This window comes from Onychomys torridus, chromosome 2, assembly GCF_903995425.1.
Source record: "Onychomys torridus chromosome 2, mOncTor1.1, whole genome shotgun sequence".
Lineage (NCBI taxonomy): Eukaryota > Metazoa > Chordata > Mammalia > Rodentia > Cricetidae > Onychomys > Onychomys torridus.
The window spans coordinates 48,150,116-48,170,246 of record NC_050444.1 but is presented as its reverse complement, the minus strand read 5'-3'; positions in this window follow the sequence as shown (position 1 = coordinate 48,170,246).

Genomic DNA, 20,131 nt, shown 5'->3' with positions numbered 1-20,131 from the left:
CTAATTCAATATTTTTTCTTATCTATTATTGCTCAGGAAACATTACTCCAATATTGTATTTGAGCTGTTGAACAGCTATAATTACAATCTTCCCTCTGAAATATTTCTTTTTAATCATTTCTCATATGATAATATTGTTTTTCCATCTGTGAACTATTTGTTTGCTCCATTTGGCTTCATGATATACTTTATACATTTTAAAGAACAAAGTTTCACTACACAAATAGATTGTCTTAGAATTTTCCAGGTTGCTTCAGTCAGTGGCCTGCAAACTAGTTTTCTTGTCATGGCCACATCGATACTGATAACTGTGACAATCGTAAACTACCATCCTTGGCTTTCTGGTCTACTTTCTGTATAGAAACACTTTGTTTTCTTCAAATATCAAAATGTTTTATACTGTGTCTTCAAATGTTGGTCAATTTCATTCTCTGCATGCAGAAATCTCAATTATTTTTTGTATAATTCTACATGTCTTTTCCCATGGTTAGTACTTACTTTACTACATTGATTAAGCTATACTAACCATAAATAGCCTAGTGTTATTATAGAATATTATAATGTAGTGTTATTATATGTCAGCCAGTGCATAATCTGCAATTATGGTATTTTTGCCACTACTTTTCAGTTTTGTCTAACAGTCAGACCATTTGTGTGATTTAGTATTCATAGCTTCAGCATTATTTCATGTTTTTAAAAATATTAAACTGTTCTATTTTTTTAATTGCACGGATTATTGCTTGTTCTTTTATACTTTTACCTTTTCTTGGAATCACTCTGCCTAAAATATTTTATAATTTCCAATTATTGCATTGTGGATACAATTAATATTAATAACAATTTCTATTTTCAGGTGTTGATTAATATTAGTAATTTAGACTAGACTACCTTTAATTTTTTTCCAACATTATTAAAATTAACATAATTTATTTTAAAATTTTAAATTTATTTATTTTCTTTTATGACTATGAGCTTTTGCCAGCATGTATGTGCACTACCTGTGTGCCAGTTTTCCACAGATGTAACATGAGATTGGATCCCCTGAAACTGGAATTACAAACATTTTTGAGTCATCATGTGGGGCAGACTACTGGACTTGCATTCCAACAAGAGCAGCAAATACTTGTAACCATGGAACCATATCTCTAGCCCCCAGATTGACATAGTTTACATTAATGATGATCTCAAACACATTTAAAGTAGTGCATAGTTGATTAAATATTTCTCATTGAGATTTATGTTCTTGTATTTATTACTTAGAAATTTTGCATTTTTGTATAGAATCATAACTGAGTAACACTGATTAATTAAATGTTCATTTTATTTGCTTTTCTAACTTAATATTGAAAAAACAGAATTAAAGAAAAATAAAATAAAATTTCAGTTGTAGTCTGCTGTGGATATCGCTCTGTGTAAATAAAGTTCTGATTGGCCAATGGCCAGGCAGGAAGTATAGGCGGGACAAGAGAGAAGAGAATTCTGGGAAGTAGAAGGCTGGAGAGAGACAGCCAGCCGCTGCCATGAGAAGCAACATATAAAGACACCAGTAAGCCACAAGCCACGTGGCAAAGTATAGATTAACAAAAATGGGTTAATTTAAGATAAAAATGGTAGATAACAAACAGCCTGCCACGGCCATACAGTTTGTAAGCAATATAAGTTTCTATGTGCTTTCTTGGTTGGGTCTGAGCGACTGTGGGACTGGAGGGTAAGAGAGATTTGTCCTGACTCTGGGTCAGGCAGAAAAACTCTAACTACAAATGGCGCCCAAGGTGTTGTCAAGAGTCTTCTTATTATAATGATGTAATTGCATGTCTTACATTTTTTAAAGAGCCCTCATATCTAATAATTACTTTTTTCACATTATACACATTATTAAAATTTATGGGGCTAAAACAATGATTTTGATGAAAGATTTATGCATTAATCACATTGTCATAGAGAAATATGATTAACTGGTAGCAGTTAATAATTTAACCTGATAAATTATAAAATGATGCAGTAACCATGTAAACAAACATGAAAATTCAGAGAGCATAATAGTTCTAATTTGCTATATAAATATCATTTCAGTATAACTTGCTTAATAGTTATTGATTGTTTAAAATCCTAATATCATAAAAAGTACCTTCCATGTGGCATTATTTAGTGAGTACAACTTATTTTAAAAATTTTAACACTTAAGAGTAACCATAATTCATTATGCTCATATCTATTTTTTCTGTACATTTTAACATAAAATGTATTCATATATTTTTTGAGGGAAAAACTCTAAATCAATGGAAAAGATAGAGCTAAGACAAAAAAAATTTAAATGCATTACATATGCCAGCCCTGTAGAAAAACCAACATTTAAAAAAAAAATTTAGTTGTATCATCTTGAAAAGAGTTGAGAAACAAACTCAGAAATGAATCAGTATTGATTTAGTTCACAAGGAATAGCACAGTAGAGTTAGGCAGCCATACTTCTCTAAATTTGAAAAAAAAAATGTAGATGACTCAAGATATGGAAATGCTAAAGAAAATGAGTGAATTTTTAAAAATCTAGTAAGGAACATATGGGTAGAGTCTTGTTTCTCACTAGAAGCATGTAAATTTAAGCTCAAGTATATCTATTATAGATTTCGATTACATGTATCGTGCACTAAGTAGAGAAATTCACAAAAGACAGGAATACACAATATGCAATTGAGATTCAGTGAGTAATTTCACATGTATAGTGTGTTCCCTTAAGCTATGAAGTTCTTATAATTTTTACAGACATAGTAAGAAATTAATGAAAACATTCAATAATACTTTCTTATAGACTAGACACTGTACAAACCTAGGACCCTTTGAAAAACAATGCAATGTGGCCAGAACAGTTTTCTCTCCAAGTCATCCTACATTTGTCTCAACTTCAGTGTGGGATTGTAATCTGTCCTGTTACAACTTCACTAAACACCAAGTTTAACTTTGTTTTCTAATTTTACTAGTTGCAAGATCAACTAAGGAAGAGTGTCACATGTGTTATGTCATGGCACACACAGCTTTTCTTGCATCACTTGATACATTTGAATGTGGCAGGAACCCCACTGTGTCTGCAATCTGTAGCCACTATTATAGTGTGGTTCAACAAAGCATCCTGAATACAGCACTCAAGATCAAGAAAGAAAAATTCATCAGGAACAAGTTGGTCTAAAGTTTTGTTTTAGTTTAGCATTAGATTTTAATAATTTGGATAGCAAGAGTAAACACGTTATATTTTTGAATTTTATTTGCTGCCTATTTAATCACAAGGGAGCCATTGTTGTTTTTTGTGATAGAACACTACTTCAGGTGCTGTTTTAAGTCAAGTGATTTACTCTGCTCCGGAGAGCTTTAGGCGGCTTCTAGAGAATTACTTGATCACGTGGCTGGGTACGATGGGCGTTGGAAATGAGAAGGTGAGTTGATTTTCAAATTGAGGTAAAGTAGGAATTTGCATTTATTTTGATTAATATAATTTCCAAAATTATATTAGATTCATTTGTGATAAAAACCTAAGTTATTCAACAATTGGTCTCAGAAAACACACAAGGATCAGTGCTGCTCTCTGATACCTACTCTACTGAAAGTGAAAGCAAGTGGAAGAAAATGAGCTTAGCAACATTATATGAGAACTGTTTATAAATGTATGAAAGCTCACATTTTTCAAACAGAAAAGCACAGAGAATTTTCTTTTTTTTTTCTTTTTAAAATCTAAATCTACTTTTGAAAGAGACTATAAAAATAATTGGGGAGAAGCTGATTATTTATCATTAGCTTTGCATGTGACCTATCTGTGTGAAAACAGATTATTTGTGGGGTCCTCAATTTCTTTGCTTTTGTGTCTTATATTAAAATAATCTAAGAACTCCAGGCAGTGATTTAAAACTTAAGGAAACCTAACTTTGTCTATGATCAAACATACATTTTCCAACTCAGATATATTAATAATAAAATTGATGCTTGGTATTCTAACTTATTCAATGTCCTCTGAAGTTTTCACACAATATCAAGAACTAATTGGGAGAAGGTAATGCTAATTTTTCATTCCTAATTCAGAAGCTAAAAATTGTGGACCAAGAGGCTGTGTTATAAAGAGAGATATAATTTCAAACTGGGTGGTGGTGGCCTTTAATCCCAGCAGTCAGGAGACAGAGGCAGGTAGATCACTATGAGTTTGTGAGTTTGAGTTTTGAGGCTAGCATCATCTACAGTGCTAGTTCTAGGACAGCCAGGCCTACATGAAGAAACCCTATCTTAAATTAAAAAAGAAAAAAGAAAAGGAAAGAGAAAGAGAGACAGAGAGGTACAATTTCACAGAAATATCAGTTTAACCTGCTTTGCATTTACATATGCTGTAAAACTATTCCTTGTAAAACCAATAAATATTTATCTTTCCTTTCCAGTTAGTTTTAGTTTTGTAAATATTTTGTTCCTTAACCATTCCATACTCTGTAAAATGTAGTGGGGTTATTTTTGCTACATTTTACATAAAATAATATAATTTTGAGAAATCTGGAAGTGACTTATACAAGAAATGAGAGATAATTGAATGGGAAATGGAATCAGAGTTAGGTCTTTAGTATTTCTCTGCTTGTTATAAGATTAGTAAATCAACTGAGTAGTATCACTTGCCAGGTATGAGGGAATACTCTAGATAGAGGCTGATAAGCCACATAGACAACATCTGTTCTCAAAGGGTTTAGAAAGAAAACAATATTATCTTAGAATTTTTTAAAATAGTGAATTTGATAGCAAGTTATCATAAAAAGAAGCTCAAGTCAATATGGAATGAAGCATTACAGAACTCAGAAGCCAGTTATATCTCAACCTATCCCAATGGCCATTATCAAATCATAGCTTTCATGAAGGATGGAGAATTATCCTAACAGTCACCATGAAACATAGAAAACTCGGGACTTCTATCTGACAAGAGCATTACAGTAATTCTCAGATCTGTCTGCAAAGTTTATTTTATTCAAAAACTACTATATATGAAATATGCAAAAATGAATATTATATGATCCTGTCTTCAAAGAACCTTTAATATTTTGAAAGAAATGGGAATGTAGGTATACAATAGTAAAAATATGTTATTCATTATATGATAAATCTTATTAACCACTGACCCAGAAAAGAATTTTGGAGTGTCCAAAATATAATCACAAAATCAACTTTGAAGTAGCTTTAAAATATTAGTAAAAATTTATCAGATAGAGTATATATTAATAAAAAGTGTCAAAATACAAAAGATAACAAATTGCTAAAGTATTGATAGATTCAAGACATGGAGAAACATTTAATAAGTTTTCATTGTTGAACACCTGGAAAGAATATTTTAAGAGGTTCCTGTGAAACTACTTGGAGTAAGATTGAAATATATAAAATTATCTTATTACTGTGAGAAAACAGTTGCCCAAATAAAATTATATATTCAGTAAAGCTTGCACTCAATCATGGAAAAAATGAGTAAATTTTACTTGAAAAAATATTGAGAGTATTTATTGTCAAGGCTTTAGAATTGTTGAAAATCAAAAACATTGCCATTTAGGAAACTAGAAAATTAATTTAAAAAAATGGTGAGGTAATCAAATGTATGATACAAACATCATTCAAGTATATAAAAATTCTTAAAAGTACTAGTGATGATAATTTCTTTATTTTAACTTGATTTCCTGATTTTTAACAAGGTAATTCAGGAAAAACATGATTAGAACAAAACCATTCTAAGGCAAACAATAAACAAGAGTGTGATAAGAAATCTATTGTACCTTTTCATACTCAGTCTATATAATGTATATAAACTTCCTAATTATACAACAGGAACAGGGTGGGAGCCATACTTTGTTATTAGATTACATTATAAAACACAAAGAAAGCAGAACATAAAATTTAAAAAAAATAGATGGAATTGTATTAATAAACAATCATAATCAACCTTAAAGAACTGAATTTAATAGTTAGGAGATAGCTATTCATAATTTTAAATGACTCACATTGTATCTTTACACTCATTTTAAAAATGAAAGTACCACAACTATACAACAGAGAGTGTTAATATCCAGGCTCTCTAAAAAAACATTAAAAAATGGAGCACACACAAAAAACATTTCTAGCCAACTAATGGGCTTATGAACTAATTGGCAGTTTGCCAAAGAAGAAATACATTTGACCAATAAATATTTGAACATGTATTTATCGTACTTACTTATCAGGGAAATGTAAATTAAAACTAACATAGTATTTCATCTAATCAGAACAAATGACAACAAATGCTGGCAAGGGTAAAGGGAAAGAACCTGTTTTCACTGTTGATGGAATGCAGACTTAGGTAGTCAACACTGAAATCACTGTGGAGGTTTTTCAGAAAAGTAAAATAGATTTTCCAAGTAACCCAAATCTTTTTCTCCTGGTTATATGCTCAAGAACTCTATGTCCTACCATAGAGATACTTGCTCATATTTAATTCCGTATTATTCATAATGACTAAGAAATTGAGCCAGTTTAGATGTTCTTCGACAAATTAATAGGTAAGGGAAATACTGTACATATCTAAAAGGGAGTTGTAGTTGAAGTTTTCCTCTGTCCCACCTGGTCTGCAGCTGCTCAGACCCAAGTAAACACACAGAGGCTTATATTAATTAAAACTCTTTAGACATTAGCTCAGGCTTCCTACTGACTAGCTCTTGTGCTTTAACTCAGCCTAATTCTGTTAATCTATTTGTTGCCACATGTCCCCTGGCTTTACCTGTGTGCCATCTCATGCTTCTCCCTGGAAAGCAGGCTGGCATCTCATGACTCGGCCTTCCTCTTCCCAGAATTCTCATTGACTGCTTATCCCACCTATACTTCCTGCCTGGCTACTGGCCAGTCAGCATTTTATTTATCAACCAATCAGAGCAACATACATTCACAGCATCCCATTCCACAGCACCTCCCCTTTTCTGCCTGATAAAAAGGAAGGTTTTAGCTTTAACATAGTAAAATTTACATTTAACAAAACAGTTATCAGGCAAGAATTATAGTTATAATATCTAGTTTATTTGTATTTGGCAAAATTAAAGAAAATATCCTATCCTATATTTGTGAGTCAAAGGTTTCATATCTACTTTCTCTCATATCAAAACCAAGGAAAACCATAATTATAATTATCAAGTCTTCAACTACATCAAAGACTTCAGAAAGGTACAATATTATCTAAGTAAACAGAAAGAGAATTGCAAGCAACTTTCAGAAATCTAGAGTGACAGGGACAGCTATCTGCCTGGATAGTCATCCAAAGTTCCTCTGCAACATTGGGGCATCCATCTTCAGCCCACAGATCTAGACTCTCTCAGTTGCTTCTTCCTGTGTCCTGTAGAATGTCTGGCAGTTTCTTTTTGAAGCAAGAAACTGAAGGAACATCCAAAGTTCAGTGGTCATCTTCCTATGGGTCCTGTATGTCCAGTTTATATAACATTTTATCAAGCAGTTGATGCAAGGGCACTTTTTTGCCCAGTGGCTAACTTTTACCACAAAGAAAGCAAACTCCAGCTGGGCATGGTGGCACACGCCTTTAATCCCAGCACTCGGGAGGCAGAGGCAGGCAGATCTCTGTGAGTTCAAGGCCAGCCTGGGATACAGAGTGAGTTCCAGGAAAGGCACAAAGCTACACAGAGAAACTCTGTCTCGAAAAACAAACAAACAGAAAGAAAGAAAGAATGAAAGAAAGAATGAAAAAAAGAAAGAAAAGGAAGGAAGGGAGGAAGGAAGGAAGGAAGGAAGAAAGGAAGGAAGGAAGGAAGGAAGGAAGAAAGGAAGCAAACTCCATAATGAGTTTGAGTTTCTTCAATGCCCATTATCTTCTCTGAAGTAGATTGGTGCTTTCAGGAGCAGACATAGCCCAATGTCCTGAAAGTTAAAAGTTCTTAAAACATTTTAAATGACATATTCTGTAGGTTTCTGAAGTGTTTGAAGATTACCTACCTAACTGAAATATATCTATGTATATCTAGAAAACTTAACTAATATGACTAAAAGTTTAAATAATATAGATGATTAACTATTAGCCTGTATTTCTTACTTATCCATTACAATTAAAATGAGTTACATAAATATAACACTTTAAATGTGAGTAGAAATATATATAAAGGATAACAAAATTAACTCTAAATATGTATCAATAAACTAAAATCCATAGCAATGTAAAACATTTCACACAAGTTGTTATTCTTTAAAAGTAGGTTCAATGATCTACTCTTTCATCCTATCATATCTGTGCCCTATATTTCTATATTCTCCTTTCTTCTTCTAGAAAGAGATTGACTATGACCAATAACAATTTGTAACCAACAACCTAAACAAAGACAAACATCCATAATCCATTTTTTGGAAATGTGGGTGAAGTTTTCTAGGCTACTTCCTGCTGGTAGAGGGCACTGGTAATCTTATGGGGATCCTGAGAAAATTAGGAATTTTGCTCAAATTCTGACTGGAATAGTCTGTATTCTCTGAGCCAGTTGCCTTGAAGCTGTTTTTGGATGTTGGATCAGTTGGTAGAGCATGAGATTCTTAATCTCAGGGTTGTAGGTTTGAGCCCCATGTTGGGCACCATTTGTAGTTGTTTTCCTGTGTCTTGCCTGGTCTAGAGTCACTCAGACCCAAGTAAACACACAGAGGCTTATATTAATTAAAACTGATCGACCATTAGCTTAGGCTTCCTACTGACTGGCTCTTACACTTAAACTCAGGCCATTTCTGTTAATCTATATGTTGCCCCATGTTCCATGGCTTTACCTGTGTGCCATTGCATGCTGCTCCCTGGATAGCAGGCTGGCGTCTCCTGACTCAGCCTTCCTCTTCCCAGAATTCTCCTTAAATGCTTGTCCTGCCTATATTTCCTGCCCGACTACTGGCCAGTCAGCATTTTATTTACCAACCAATCACAGAAGGGAGTAACATTCATCTAGTCACAGAAGACATAATGTGAGTTCACTGATGATATTTTACTGAGCCAAGTGGTTAGACCAAATTGCCAACAGTATCCATTTTGACTATCTCAAGATATCTCATTAGCAAATATAGTGATTTTATTTTAGTTTTCAACTAATTCTCCTAATATAAATTTGTTTAGAGTGTGAATGGACAGTATTTTAATTACAAATAATTAAATTAATTTGAATTTAATGTTGGCTCAAAGTGGGCTTGAGTGGTTTGAAGATTAACCTATGACAGTAGGCCACTTTGTGATTCAGGTTTCAAGTATATATAGAAAGAGTGAATCCTACCATGAGAATGAAAAGAAACTCAAAGCAGGCCTTCAGATCAAATTTTGAAAATCATAAAAATAGATCTATTTGTAAAATTTTAATCATGTTTTCTTCTTCCATTCCAAATGCAGTCTCTTAGTAATCTAAATGTGTGTAGACTCATTCATGAAATAGTTGCTTTAGTCATAGTACTAATTTTCCTCTGCACCCACTTTCAGTACAAAGTAGATCATAGTGTTGTTCTCAGATTGCTACATATAATTCATGTAATCTTCAAATATTTATGAGGAAGTTAATATATGCTGAGCATTTAAGGTTAAGCTTTGGATAGGTATTACGCTTTGACAGCTAAAGTGTGCATGGCAATGCAGTAGAATGTAGACTCTAATAGTAAAATATTGAGTAGAAAAAATAAATCAATAATTCAGTTAAAAATAAAAACTTTGTAAAAAAAGAAATAACATATATTCAACAAACAGAAAAACAAAAAACAAATAAGCCAAAGCTGTGGGGAAACTCCTGATGGGAAATTTAGAAAGACAATGATTAAAAGAAGATAAGTTCTCTAAGAAGGGGGCTGCCAATCTGACGGAACAGCATCCTCAGTAGAGGAAAAATCAAATGCAAAGGACTGAGTGAGAAACAGTTTGACCTTATTTGAAATACACAGAGATCAGTGTTCTTGAATTTTTCAAAAGAGAAGTTATATTGAAGTCCTAAAGTAGGCAGAGCTTGCCTAGTTCCTTTCGGACAAAGAGGATAAGGGTAGGCTTTATTTGGTATGAATTGCAGAGAAGCCACCAAAGTAGAATAATTATCAAACAGTCATCCAAACCAGGACACTTTTGAAAGAGAGAGAGGTTCTAATAATAGTTTTTCCAGAACAATAGCAAGGAACAAGAACTCTCCTAGGAAAACTAGGACATGCGTATCCTCTACTGAAGTCTCCTAGGCAAAGGAGAGACATGACAGTTTATGCCAGGAAATATTAAAGGCCACTTTGCAGATTTCAGGCTGCAAAGACAGGAAGACAAACTAGAAGTTGTCAACTGTGTCCTATTGACAAATAATCTTGCTCTTTTCAGTATTCTGAGATGTATTCAGTCACAGGGTTTCAATAAGTAAGAAATATTGTGGAGAAGATTTGTGATGTAGAGAAAATGATATTAAATAATTCTGAGTACTTTTTCCTAAGCACATAATGACACAATTTAGTTACTTAGTAAATTGAACAAAATAAATGTCCAGAACTTTGTGTGCAGAAAAACTTATCTTTGTTTTAATATATCTCAAACTATAGAAATCCAGACCTTAGTCCATTTTTAGGCATACAGTTAATCAAATCTGGCACCCAGGAGAAAAAAAAATTCCAGACTCAGTTATCTGATCAGAACCCACAAAAAAATTAATAAAACTAAAATGCAATTTTTCATCAGAAATAAAAACTAACACTAATTGAAAATAGAATCTCATACTTGAAACATCAACACTTGGGAGGCTGAGGCAGGGTTGCCATGAAGCCTGTCTCAAAAAGGCAAGAGAGACAAGTAAATCTTATCGAAAACAATAAATTTTATATGCTATACAGTATTTAATACTATACCCATGATCTTAGTTCCCACAAATACATAGGACATAGTAATATATGAATGTGTATTTATGCTCTGATGTGTTTATGCATGCTCTCTAGACTTTCTTTTTCTGTTGTTTTTTTTATCTTGAGTGCATTCTATTTATTTATTTATATATTATGGAAAATAGATTTTTTTTTCATACAATATATTTGATTACAGTCTCCCCTCCTCCAACTCTTATCAGATCATCCCCAACTCTACCCCCACCCAAATCAACACCTCATCATTTTCTTTTTTTCATTATAATACAATTATGCATCTGAAAAATATTATAAAATAAAATAAGTTAAATAAAAACAAACAAATCAGAATAGAACAAAGCACAAAACTACAAGGAGAAAAAGAGACAAAGAAAGGGTATAAGAAACACATACATAGTTTCTCTTTTAAAATATTTTAAAATTTTTATGCATTTCCTTTTATTTTTCAGATTATAATGTAATTAAATCTATTCTTCTCTTTCCTCCCCATAGACTCTCCCATATAGCCCTCCTTGCTCTCTTTCAAATCCATGACCTCTTTCATTGTTACAAACATTGTGTATGTATGTACATACATATTCCTAAGTACAACCTGATCAGTCCATATAATGTTACCTGTGTGTATGTTATAGGGATGACCATTTGGTGTGCTTTTCCTGGAAGACTGTTTATCCCACTTGAAGATTTAGCTGGAGACCTTCTCTCCAGCCCCCGCCAAGCCCTGTTAGTCTGACAATCCACTTATAAAATAAACACACAGATGCTATTATTTAAACTGTTTGGCCATTAGCTCAGGCCTACCATTGTCTAGCTCTTACTCTTATATTTTACCCATTTCTATTAATCTATACTTTGCCACATGGCTCATGGCTTACTGGTACCTTACATCTTCCTTGTCCTGGTGGCCACTGGCAGTGTCCCCTCCTATCTTCCCGTTCTCCCAATTCTCCTCTCTCTTAGTCCCGCCTATACTTCCTGCCTGGCTACTGACCAATCAGTGTTTTATTTGCCAATTAATCATCCACAGCCAAAGATCCTTATAATTACATCACTTTCCCCTTCCCTTTCCTCCTTCTCCCAACTCCTTCCATGGCTGCCCTCACTTGCAAGTGGACAGCTTTTCCACTGATTATCACTGTTACATACACTGTGTGTGTGTGTGTGTGTGTGTGTGTGTGTGTGTGTGTGTGTGAGTGTGTGTGTGTGTGAAAATACATAAGTGGATCCTGCTGAGTCTATTTGCTGTTTGATCATAATAATCAATAGGCTTATATTGTAATTGCAGCTGTCTGCATCCAAGCCATCTACTAATTTTACCATCCTTCAGATTCTAGAATTTTAGGGAGTGACAGTCCCCAGGAGAATTTCCACTTTCCACTTACCCCTTCCACTTCTGATGTTGCCATCATTCAGGTCTCATTTATGAAGCCATTTCTATGAGAAACTACTTCACATATGAATTTCTAGTATTCTAGCTTTTAAAATCCTTATTTAATTTCTTTTGTGATGTTCTCTGAGTTATAGATTCAGGAGCTGTGACATGGATGACCCATTGGCTCTGGGCTCCCCATGATCTATTAATTGCTATGTTTTGAGCAGTTGAGTTGCACTGTGATGGTCTCCATTTGCAATATATCAAAGCTTCTTTGGTGAGGGATGTTATTTACACTTATCTGTGAGTTTAAGGATAAGATTTAGAATGTGGTTAAGAATTATAATGGTCCAGAAAAAAAGGCAGTACAAAGTTCTCTTCTAAGATCCACTACATCACTAGCCTAGGGAAGCTTGACAAGTTTCTAAAAGCAGGCATGGTTTCTTTCTTGTTGAGTGGGCCTTAACTTCAATTAGACAGCTTTTGTTACCACCAACACATGAGTGTCACTTGCTGCACCATTACGAACACATGTAATTAATATGATTTATAGGTTTTGCAGCTAACTAAGCCTGTTAATTGTTTGCCTCCTTTGGCAGTTTGCATAGTTTCTTATTCTGTTGTAAAGGAGCTCCTAAAGTTCAGAAAAACATTTGTTCTTATGCTAAAATTCCACAACAATTAATTATATGTTGTAGCACCAAGCACTGTTTTTGGTTTTGTTCGTAGGAATGTGGGGAAGCACCAATAGCTTCTGATGTGTTAGGACAGTATCTCTTGGCTGACCTTCATGAGTACTAATAGTTGAAAAATGTTAAGGCTGCTAGTAAAATGCATAATACTATTCTTCTTATATTCTACTACAACACCAAATTTGTATAGCTCATTATGAACAAATCAAAAAATAAATGGTCAACAGAGGAATCTACTTCTTGGAAATTTATATAGGAACAAAATGAAGTATAATGACTCATAGATTGGTGCCTAGTGTAACAATCATCAGAGAGGCTTCATCCAGCAACTGATGGGATCAGATAACTTTAAGGAGATCTCCATGAACCTTGAAGAGGAGTGTAAGGAAGAATTGTAGGAGCTAGAGGGGTCAAGGGCATGAGGAGAACATGGCTGACAAAATAAACTAAGCAGAGATTATAAAGGCTCACAGAGACTGAAGTGACAACCACAGAGCTTACACGGATCTGTGCTAGGTCCTCTGTATATATGTTATGGTTGTGTAGTTTCTTGTTCTTGTGGGACTCTTAACAATGGGAATGGAGAGTGTCTCTGAGTCCTTTGCCTACTGATTGCCTTGTTCAGCCTTGACATGAATGTTTATGCCTAGTCTTATTGTAACTTACTATGTCATTTGGTTGACATTCCTGGGAATGCTGTTGTCCTATGACTAGAAATTGAGGAGCAGGGGATTTTGGAGGAGAGGTAAGGTAAGGAGGGAGCAGGCAGGAGTGAAGGGATGAGAAACTGTGCTTAGGATATAATGTAACAGAGAAGAATAAATTCTAAAATTTAAATATAAGCCAGGTGTGGTGGCACACACCTTTAATCCTAGCACTCGAGAAGCAGAGGCAGGTGGATCTCTGTGAGTTTGAGGCCAGCCTGGTCCACAGAGTTGTAGGATTGCTAGAGCTGTTACACAGAGAAACCCTGTCTCAAAAAACCAAAATAAGGAAAAAAAAATGAAGTATGGTGGACAACTGAATTTGTAATGACAATTAAATCTAATTAAATTCATATGATAGTATCATAAGAAATGAGGTCTCAACATAAACTATAATTCATTTCTTCTTCCTAAACACTATATATTTAACTATGGTTTGCTAGACATATAAAACTAAAGTTTTATTTGTATAGCTACTTGATCAACTACAGTTACCAAGAACCTTATTCAGTCTTCACAAGCTTACCTAGTGGCTATATTTTTAGTTTCTGAGTAGTTGCATTCCTTTGAAAATATTCAGGATATTTTTCTAAAGTATGCAGCTGTGATTGACCAAAAAGACATGATATGAAGACAAATTTCTTACTAAGTAGGATGTTTTGACTTAGGCAAAAGAAATAAAATCAGTGCTTTTGAATATATATGGTTGTGTTTACCTTGGTGTTGAAGTCTGTAGATTAGTTTTATATTACAACTAGTTCATTACCAAAGAACTGTCACCATTTAGAATCTTAGTGATATGGTACAAGCAGAAAAGGGCTGTGTGAAGACAGCAACAATTAAAATATTAGCTTATTATTCATTAAACATGGAGTAGATGATTGCTCTAAGATTTAACCTTCTTGTCTGTAAAATGGAACTAAAATATGTAACTTTAGAGAGTGCTATAAAGATAGAAAAAATTTAATCAAAATGACTTGCAGTGCCAACCATGGATTTGGAGTTTCTAAAGCATTGTTGAATTTATATTGACTCTAAGTATTCATTTGACAGGGAGAACAGGCTACATTGTAATTTTGTTGTATATAATTTTAATTTCGTGTATAAAAATATGTTTTACACTGTAGCTGCTTAAATATTTAATGCAAAGTTTATTTTGATCAAAAATTCTATTATTTCTACTCTGTTGAAGTCTTAATAATAGAACTATGTGAGTTCTATTTATAAAACGTAAGTACAAATTAAATTTACCCAATAATTGTTATACATAAAATGAATTCATGACTATATTTGACACTGTTAACAATGATGAAGGTACTTGTTAAAAGTTATATAAAATAGTAAAATATACTGATTTTGCTTAATAAACCCTTTCTTAAAAACTTTCTTCCTTTTCTTTATTTCCTTTTTAGTTTAGTTAATCAGATGAATGTGTAAAAGAACTACTAAATGAGAAGTATTACTTTGTTGCTTTATCTTTTTCTTATAAAATTCACTTTCAAGTCTTATTTTTATATCACACACTTCTTCTGTATTTGTTAACTGCTTTTGATAATGTTCTACTATATTTGTGAGTGACATTGTACACCATCACCATCATGTACTCTGCAGTGATTGTTTGACTTCCAGTATTCCAACTCGGATTCCTTTCATTTATGTCTTGCCTGGTGGCAAAAACTAAGATTTGCACTGCTATGTTGAAAAAAAGTTTGAAAATCAATGTCCTTGTCATTTTCTACATCTAAAAAAAGTAATCATTTCATTTTTATTCCATTCAATATGATTATAGATATTACTTTACTGAAAATGATCTTTATTTTATTGAGATATATTCTTACATTCCATCATAATTACATTTGTCAGTAATGTTTTCTCAAAGCTATTTTGGATTTCATCAAGTGCCTTTTTGTTTTTCTGCATGTGTTGAAATCATCATGAGGATTTTATACTTTCTGTAGATGTGGTAGCTTATTGATTTGCTCACAGTAAATCCCAGGTCCATTCCATGGTCATATTACATTTAATCACAGTGATTAATCATTGTGGATAGCTACTCTGATACCCAAAAGACACAAAGACCCAACAAAGAAATGAAATTACACACCAATTTTCCTTATAAACATATGTGCAAAACTTCTTAATAAAATATTTGCAAACCAAACCTGAGAACACATAAGGTAATATTCCATAATCAGTTAGACTCCACTGTAGACATGCAGGGGTAGTTCAACATATGGAAAATCTGTCAATATAATCCACTGTATAAATACATTAAAAGAAAAAAAATCACAAAATATCTCAGTAGATTGAGGAAAGAACTTTCACAAAATCCAACACATCTTCATGATAAAAGCCATTGAAGAATTTCTCCAACAAATCCCTCTCTTCGGTTCCAGAGAACTCTGTGGGAGAAGAGGTAGAAATAGTGTAAGAGTTAGAGAAGACAGAGCACCAAGAAAACAAGGCCCTCTAAATCAACACAATCAAAGCTCTAGTGAACTCACAAAGACTGAGGCAACATGCACAGGGCCTGCAGGGACTCTGCATCAGGTTCTCTGCATATATATTAAGGCCCCAATATTTATTTTTATGGGATTTCTGAGTGTGTGAACTAGCATGGTTCTCATTCTTGTGCCTTCTCTTGTCCTCCTTTTTTCTGTTTGTTTGCCTTGTTCAACTCCCAATTTGATAGTTTTACTCTTATTTCATTATATTTCATTTTGAAATATTTTATTATTATGCTGTTGAAGTCTATTTTTTTAATGTTAGATAGAAAGGGGAAGGATCCAAATGGGAGAGAAGGCAAGGAGGTATTAGGCAGAAAAGGGAGGGGAAACTGTAATCAGGATGTATTATCTGAGAAAAGGTTTTATTTTTTATAAAAGAAAAAAGAAGCTTTTTGAGGATTGAATGGACTTCTGTTACTAATATTTTTGATTCTTTATATTAATCTAAGGTATTTGTGAGCAATATTACATTTTGTTTTGTCTTTAACTGGTTTTGGTATCATGGTAAAATGAAACTTAGAAAATGTGCCCAGAAAAAAAATTTCTTCCTCTATTTTTGGGAAAAATTTAAGAATAAGCCAGTCTTAGTGTTTCTGAAAGTGTTTATTTTAGTCCAGCTCTAAAATTAAACAGTTCGAGGATTTTGATTGACAAAAGAGGTCTTACTGGCTTCTGAGAAAAGTGCTGAGAATATGCCTTAAAAAAAAGTCAGACTTGAGACCATGCCCATGAGAACAGGTAAGAGGCTCACCTATCCTAGGATATCTCCCCTGCCTTGGGTTAGATCCCAAAGACTCAACTCCCTGCCACCCCTTCCTGTCTCCACTGCTGTGCCCTTGCCACCATCTCTGGCAGATATACCTTGCTCAGATACAGGCCATGCCAAGCAGAAGAATAAGTATAGTCCACACCAGTCTGAAGAACAGGTGGAGGCCACAGCAGCCAGAAGAAACAGACCACACCAAGCAGAAAGACACAGAGGCAGACTGAGGCAGAGACTCACTGCTAGACCACAACAGTACATCTAAAAAACTCCTGACACAAAACATCCAGGAAATCTGGGACATGGAACAGACCAAACCTAAGAACAAGAGGAATAGAAAAAGAAGAAGAATCTCACTTCAAGGCACAGAAAAACATTTTTAACAAAATCATAGAAAAATGATGTTTTTTCCTAGCCTGAAGAAGAACATGGCTATAAAGGTACATGAATCTTTAGAACACCAAATAGATTGGAACAAAAAAGAAAGTCTTCTCGCCACATAGCAATAAAAATATACAGAACAAATAAAAACTATCAAAATCTGCAATGGAAAAATGCCTAGCAACATTAACACAGGCATATTAGGATTAAACTCCACATCTCAATGGAGACTCTAATGCCAGAAAGGCCTAGATAGATGGGTTGCAGACTCTAAGAGGTAACAGATGCTAGTCCAGACTACTATGCTCAGCAAAATTTTCAATCACTATAGATGGAAAACAAGATCCATGACAAAGTCAAATTTAAACAGTGTCTATCCACAAATCCAGTCCTGCAGAAGATACTAGGAGGAAATTTTCAACTCAAGAAGGTTAACTACACCCATAAAATCGAGGAAATAAATAAAATCACTCCAGCAAAACCAAAAGATCATACACACATACATACATACATACACACACACACACACACACACACACACACACACACACACACACACAGGTGCCTGCACACAAACACATTACGACCACCATCAAAAACAAAATAAAAGTAATTAACTACCATTAGTCATTGAGATCTCTCAAGATAATGGACTCAATTCTTATATAAACACACACACAACTAACAGAAATTATTGGAAATAAGGATTCATCCTTCTGCTGTGTACAAGAAACATACCTCAGAATCAAACAAAGACATTACCTCAAAATAAAACTTGGAAAAAAGATTTTTCAAATAAATGAACCTTAGAAATGAGCTGGTGTAGACATTTTAATATCTACTGAAGGAGGCTTCAAACCAAAATTAGATGAAAGAGACGGGGAAGGACACTTCATGCTAGTACTCATCAAAGGTAAGATCAAACAATATGATATCTTAATTCTTAAAATCTGTAACCTAAATGCAAGGGTACCCATGCTTGTTAAAAAATAATAAAAACAACAAAAAACATAACTAAAGCTTAAATCACACATCAGCCCTCATACATTGGTAGTGGAAGACATCAGTATCCTACTCTCATCAATAAACAGGTCATTCATACAAGAAATAAACAGAAATACTGTAGCCAACAGTCTTTATGAACCAAATAGTGCTAGCAAACGTTCACGGAATGTTTCATCCAAACACAAAACTATTCATCTTGTCCTTAGTATTCCTTGGAAGATTTTCTGGAAAAGGAAAGTTAAATGAACCTTGCATCCTATCAGACAACCACAGATTAAAGCTGGATGTCAACAATAACAGAAAGCCTACAAACTCATGGAAGTTGAACAACTCTTTACTGAATGACTTCTGGGTCAAACAAGAAATAAAAAATTAAAAGACTTTCTAGAATTCAATGAAAAATGAATGCACAGCATATCCAGATTCATGGTACACAATGAAAGTGGTGCAAAGGGGAAAGTTAATAGCACTAAATGCTTATATAAAGAAGTTGCAGAGACATCATACTAGCAATTCAACAGCACACCCGAAAGCTTAGAACAAAAAGAGGAAAGCTAACACAAGAGGAGTAGATGGTAGGAAGTAATCAAACTCAGGGCATAAATCAATAACATAGGAACAAAAAGATCAATACAAAAAATCAATAAAATAGTTGGTTCTTTGAGAAAAATCAACAAGATAGAGGAATCCTTATTCTAAAGCTAAAAGGCAGAGAGTATACCCAAATTAACAAAATAGAAGCAAAAGGGGGATTATAACAACAGACACTGAGAAAATCCAAGGAATAATTAGGTCATACTTAAAAAAAAAAAAAAAAAAAAAACCAAAAAAAAAAAAAAACCCATACTCCACAAAATTGGAAAATCTAAAAGATAGATGCCATTTTCCCAAAATTGAGATCAGATAAATAATTTAAAACAGACCTATTGTCCCTTAGGAAATAGAAGCAGTCATTAAAATCTCCCAACCATAAGTCAAGGGTCAGATGTTTTTACATAAGAATTCTACCAGACTTTCAATGAAGACCTAACACCAATACTCCTCAAATTATTTCACATAATACAATGAGAAAGAACACTGACAAACTTATTTTATGAGGCCATAGTCAACCTGATACTCAAACCACACAAAGATTCAACAAAGAAAGAGAATTACAGACCATTTTGTCTCATGAACATTGATACAAAAATACTCAATCAAAAAGCTCACAAGCTGAATCCAAGAACACATCAAAGAGATTATCAACCATGACTAAGTAAGCTTCTTCCCAGAAATGGAGGGATGGTTCAATATACAAAAAAAAAAAAAATCTGACATTGTAACCCACCAGTGAAAGAAACTGAAAAAAAAAAAAAAGCCACATGATCATCTTATTGAGACACTGAAAAAGCCTTTGACAAAATCCAATAACCCATCATTATGTCATTATGCAAGTTTTGGAGAGATTAGGAATACAAGCAATATACCTAAACACAATAAAACCAATTAGAGCAAGCCTATAGTGTACATCAAATTAAATGGAGAGAGACTCAAAGCAATTCCATTAAAATCAGGAACAAGATGAACTTGTCCACTCCCTCCATACCTACTTAATAGAGTACTTAAAGTTTTAGTTAGAGCAATAAGACAACTAAAGGAGATCAAGAGAAGAGAACTTAGAAAGGAAGAAGTCAAAGTATTATGATTTGGAGGTGAAAGCTAGTATATATAAGTGATCCCAAAAGTTCTAAATTGGAACTCCTACAGCTGATACACACCTTCAGAAAAATGCAAAAACATCAGTAGCCCTCCAATATACAAGTGACAAATGTGCTGAGAAAGAAATAAAGGAAAGAACA